Below are 6,149 nucleotides of genomic sequence, written 5' to 3'. Positions count from 1 at the left end.
TTAAAATTAAGAAGTTTTGTTTATCAAAGGACTCTATTAGATGAGAGAAAAGGCAAGCCAGAGTTGGAGGAAAAAAATATACATATATATGTATTTATACATGTATAAATACATATATATGTATATATAAAGGGTTCCTATCTAGAGCATGTAAAAAAGCTGTGGCAAGTTTTTTTTTTCCATTGGAATATAGTCGCTTTACAATGTTAGTTTCTTGCTGTACAGCAAAGTGAATCAGTCATACGTATACATATACCCACTCTTTTTTAGATTTCCTTCTGTGGCAAATTGTTAAATGGTCACAAAACTCCCTCCATCCCAGTATGCACACACTTTTATAATGTGACCTTGCCATTTGTCTTATTTGGAGACAGAGTCTATTTCTCTACAATCAGCCAAACTTCCAGCTGAATATAGTTACACGAGTAAGCTCAGGCAACATTAGTAGAGGGAACACCTGCCAACTCACCAAACCACACAAAAAAGTGATAAGTTATTGTTTTGTCACTATTAGAAATCAATGATAAATCATTACCACCGAAGATTTTGAGGTGTTCTGTTACGTGGCAATAGATAACTAAAATAGAACTCCTACAATAAGAAAAACTTAGGCAACATACTCAAAAAGGCACTTCACAAAAGAAGTGTCCCAAAGGCAAATAAACATATGAAAATATTTTAAATTTCATTAGTCCTCAAAGGAATGCATAAAAAACACCACAACATAATACTAGTAAACATTCCTAGAAAGGCTAAAATGAAAAGGATACCAAATGTTAGCAAGGATATAGAGCAACTGAAACTCATATTTTGTGAGTCAGACGATAAATTGGTACCACCACTTTGGAAAGCTATCTTGCAAGATTATAGCTGGACATAAAAAACCCCTATGTCCCAGTGATTCCATTCTTATGTATATACCCAAAGAAATGTGTACATATATTCACCAAAAGTCATGTACAAGAATATTCAGGGGAAAAAAACGGATCAAAGGTAAACATGTAAGAACTAAAACTATAAACTTTGAGAAGAAAACCTAGGCATAAATCTTTGTAAACAATGGATTTTTGGATTAAACAACAGATTTTTAGATATGACACAAAGTACAAACAACAAAAGAAAAAAGGTTAAGTTGTACTTCATCAGCATTTAGAACTTTAGTGCTTCAAATGATAACACCAAGAAAGTGAAGACAATCCACAAGATGGGAGAAACTATTTGCAAGTCATATATCTGATCAGAGCTTTATATCTAGAATGTAGAAAGAACTCTTACAACTCAGTAATAAAAACATATAACCCAAAGGATATGAATAGACATTTCTCCAAAAAAGACACGCGAATGGCCAATAATCACATGAAAAAAATGGTCAGTATCATTGACACCAGGGAAATGCAAATAAAAACAGATGAGATACCACTTCACACCTACTGTAGTGGCTATAATCACAAAGGTGACAATGACAGGCGTTGGTGAGGGTGTGACGACATTGGAACCTTCGCACGCTACTGGCGGTGCCGTGAAAGAGTTGAGCCCACTGTGGAAAACAGTCTGGCAGTTTCTGAAGATGTTAAACACAGAGTTACATATGACCCAGTAATTCCACTCCTTGGTATATACCCCCAAGAGGAATGAAAACATATGTTCAGAGAAACAGCTGTACACAAATGTTTATAGCAGCATTATTCATAATAGCCAAAAACTGGAAACAACTCAAATGTCCATCAACTGATGTAAAATGTTTATATTCGTGCAATGGAATGTGATTCAGCGAAAGAAAGTAATGAAATACTGATGCATGCTATAACATGTTTAAAAAGGTGAAAGAAGTGACGAAGCCACTGAAAGAAGCCAGTCACAAAAGACCTTAAAATGTATGATTTTATTTATGTGAAATGTCCAGAATAGGGACATTTATGTATCTATGGAGAAAGAAAGTAGATTAGTGGTTGCCTAGGGCTGGTGGGGTGGGGGTGGGGGAATGATAGGCGGAAATACAGTGACTGCTGATGGGTACGGCATTTCCTATTGGGGTGATAAAAATTCTAAAGTTTATTGTGGTGATGGTTGCACAATTCTGTGGATGTTCTAAAAACCACTGAATTTTATCCTTTAAATAGATGAATTGTACAGTAGGTGAATCAGATCTCAGTAAAGTTGTTATTTTAAAAATGTCCTGGAAGTAGATAGCAGATAGTGAATTAATGCCACTGAATTATACACGTAAAAATGGTTAAAATCTTATGTTCCGTATACTTTACGATAATTTTAAACTTTTGTAAAGAATGTTCAAATTGGCAATATTAAAAATAGCCAAACACTGGAAACAAGACAAACGTCCATCAATGCTGAACAAAAATACTGGGAAATATCCGCTGTGCATTTTTGCTATATTCATTGCTATCCGTGAGTGAAAATGACCAAATTCCTGCTGCTTTGTAACAAGATAGCTGAATCTCACAAAAATAACGTGAAAAACAGAGACGTCCAACAAAAAACTGTACATAGTTTATGACTTCATTTTTGTATAATTCAACAACAGGCGCAACGAGTCCATGGCCTGAGAAATCAGGATAGTGGCTGCCTTGGTGGAGCAGGGTAGTGGCTGCGAAGGGGCATGGAGGGGATTTCTGGACACAGGTAATATTTACTTCATCTGAGTGATGACTACACAAGCTATGCTTCCTTTGTGAAAACCTATCAGGCTGTACACATATGATTTGCATAATTTTCTGTAAGTATGCTAGATTTCTTTTTTTTTTCAATTAAAAAAAAATCGTAAAAGTCACAGTCCCCCATGTAATCGTAATGCACAGCCAGGGTTAAAATATTTATCTTCTTTTCCAAGTCACCAGCACCTTCTGAAGGACCCAGCCAAAGACAGCTCTAAAATTCTCCAAAACTTTTTTCACTCTGTCATGGAGAGCAATACACCCCTCCCCCTGCCCCTCACTGTTTTTGTTTGGTTGGTTATTTTGTTGCTACACTTATTTGTGTTTGATTCTGCTCAGAGAAGCTTCCACTGTTATGGCCAAACAAGTCCATTGAGGTGTGTCCCTAACAAAAAAACAGTTTTTTCCCCTTAATGGATTTCTGCCACCTTTTAAGTTCAAATTGCAGCAATATATTTTTTATTTCCATTACATATATAAAGTTCTTAACACAGTGACTAGCATATAATAAGCATCCAATAAATAGGGGAGGAAGACTGAGATCAAGAAACTGGAAAAATGGGGTTAAAGACCTGGAGTCAGAATCAGCCGAAGCTTCAGAACGGAAGAAACAGGGCTGTATGGAGGAAGAGAAAAAGAGTGGAGCTCAGCAAGTAATATATCTAGCGTCTGCTTCCCCTGAAATCCAAGAAAAAGTGGAAAGTGACACCTTTAGTACCTCTTCCTGTGTTAATTAGGGGGGAAAAAATCCCAGGAATTGTGTGATACTGCAGCCATCACATAAAACTGCCAGCACCTGGAAAGGCACATTCTATTTGCATGACTTTGCATGCAAAAAACGCGCAAGCAGCTGAGCTCCGTTTCTCCCTGCTGCCCGGCCCTTCCTATTCTCAGGCTTAGATTGTGAGATAGACTCTGGCAGAGACTGCTGGTGTACGCCGGCATCTACACTCGCCTTTTCCTCCTGGGCACACACCTAAACCACACTTCCCAGCCTCCCTTGCAATTAAGTGAGGGCTTAACACTGGGCTCTGCACAGTGGAATGTGAGCAGAAGTGATGGGGACCACTTCCAGACCCGACCCATAAGCCCTCTTAGGTGATACTCATCTCTTTCCACTGCATGGATTGGAAAGATCTCTTTTGGCTGCATGGAGAGGATTCCAGGGACCCTACCAGGGTGAAGCCTCAGGATGAAACAGCCCAAATAACTCTGGAAGTCCCTCATCCTGCGTATCACCAAATGAGAAGTAAACATTCATTATGTTAAAAGTTTGGGGAGGTTTGTTATTGCAAGTAACTCAGAGGCTAGGGTTACCTCCCTGTCTTTCCTGATCCGGGAGTCTCTCTACCCAATCTCTCAGGCTCATTTCTCCTCACACAGCCACCTGGTGGCCCAAAGTCTCCTACAGCTAAGCCAGCTTGACTTTAAAAGAATTCCAGGATCTCCGATTACGTCTCCCTTTTTCCTTCTATCCCATTCAAGTAACTAATCAGGCATAAAACCGTGAGGGTTAGGTGAGAGGAGAGTGGAAATCATTCCAGTGTCAATTAAACTTCCCACCCTAGAAATTCCACTCATGGGAATTTATCCCAAGGAGGTTAATCAACAGAAGAGAAAGATGTGCATTAAGCATTAAGTGTTCTAACAAAATAATTAGAACCTTCCTAAATATTCAGCCATGAGAGAAAATGTTAGTAAAGTATGATCAATTCACTCAACGAAATATTATGAAGTAATTAAGCATGCCAATTAGGAAGTCTACATAACAAAATGGAAATTTTATTAATGTACTGTTAAGTACAAAAGAGTACATTATAAAATTGTGTTTTCACAATAGTTAGCGCTATGTAAAATTACATACGCATGCCGGTAAGACAAACAAGCAATGAAAAAATCAAAACAAGATGCTTTGACTTGTCAAGATGCTTCAAATACGGGTGTGTGTTTTCTTTTATTCTGATAACTGGTAATGCATTTATAATGCTCTTTATGCATAAAATTAAGCTTTTTCCTGAAATTGTATTAGTTATTAGATGAGGTGATTATCAAATCAAAGTAATTTATAGGGCATTTGTTTCCCAGTAGGTATTTATGTTTTTAAAAGATGTTTCAAATTGATAGAAAGCATGGGGCTTTATCTTTGTGCAGGGAGACCTTTCCTTTCTGTTTTTACTTCCTGGAAAGAAAGAAGCGTTTTGGGTCATTAGGGCAGAAATAACACTCAAAGATAATTAATTTGCCTGGACTACTTCAGTGAAGATTCAATAATGCAGGAAAAAAACCCAAAGTCCTAAGTTCTCGGTGCAGCCAATAAGACTTTTCAAGCCAGGTACTTTCTACTGGTCAGGAAAACAGAAATACCTTTCAAGATATCTTAAGAAGAAGGGGATTTAGTCCAGGGAATTCGATGCTTGCTGAACAGTTGAAAGGCGCTGAGGAGCAAAAGTGAGGGAAAGCCATGGCTGGCTCTGAGACTTACTTCTAGGACTCAGAAGCAGGAAATCACAGCACCCACTGTGATCATCACTAGAGGACACGAGCGATGATCAAAGCCGGCTGCAGCCCCAGCATTGGTGATTCGCAGAGGAAAGTTTGGACCTTTGAAGCACCTCACATCTGCTAAAGCCACACGTCTGTTCATTGGTGCCAGAGGAACAATACCATGGTCTCCACCTATTTTCCGCATTCCAAATCTTGTGCAAGCACCTCTGAGTAGTGCAATCTAGCACAGAATCCTGCCAAGGGATTCTGGGATATTCTTGTCCTCAGGCCTCCATCCATCCCAGTACAGGGGAGAGTGGATAAGATGAGGAATAGTGTTGAGCTGCCAATACACAACCCAGCACAACCGCCCCGACAGTAGGAAGGACGCACCTCCAACTTCTCCAACATCTCCAACTCGAGTGGTTCAAAGAAAGCTTGCTTGACATTCAGGACCTTAAAATAAAAGCCCTTTGCTGAGATTCAACTCTAGGACAGGAAATAGAGCATACCCTCCCACTCTCTTCCTCTCCTAGTCATGCAAGGGCAAACTTACAGTTAGGACTCCCATGGCTGTTGGATCGTCTCATGCAGAAAAGAGTGGATTCAAAGGCAGATGTTCTTCTCTGGATCCATTCTGGCTGACAGGGCACAATGGGGATCACTTCCCTAAGGGACTCAGGACTTACATGGAAGTGCAGGATTCCATCTGAACCATTATCTCCTAGGCAGTTGGAAGATGCCAACCACAATGACCCCGCACTCCTGGCTTAATTAGAGCAATAGGCCATTCCTTTGAACCTGCACTTTTAAAATCAGAGATGGGACTGGGGGTGGAGGGGGGTCAGATTAGTATAGCCCAGACTATGCTCAGTGATGAAGGTCACTGCCCCAAACTGTCAGCTTATCTTTTATCCTTTCTTAGAAGCACTCAGATGCTTTATCAGTAAAAATAAAACAATACTATCATGGCTCATATTCCTGACAGCTTAC

The sequence above is a fragment of the Hippopotamus amphibius genome, chromosome 9 (assembly GCF_030028045.1).
Source record: "Hippopotamus amphibius kiboko isolate mHipAmp2 chromosome 9, mHipAmp2.hap2, whole genome shotgun sequence".
In the NCBI taxonomy this organism is placed as follows: Eukaryota; Metazoa; Chordata; class Mammalia; order Artiodactyla; family Hippopotamidae; genus Hippopotamus; species Hippopotamus amphibius.
The sequence above is the reverse complement of the archived record's forward strand: the minus strand, read 5'-3'. Positions refer to the sequence as shown.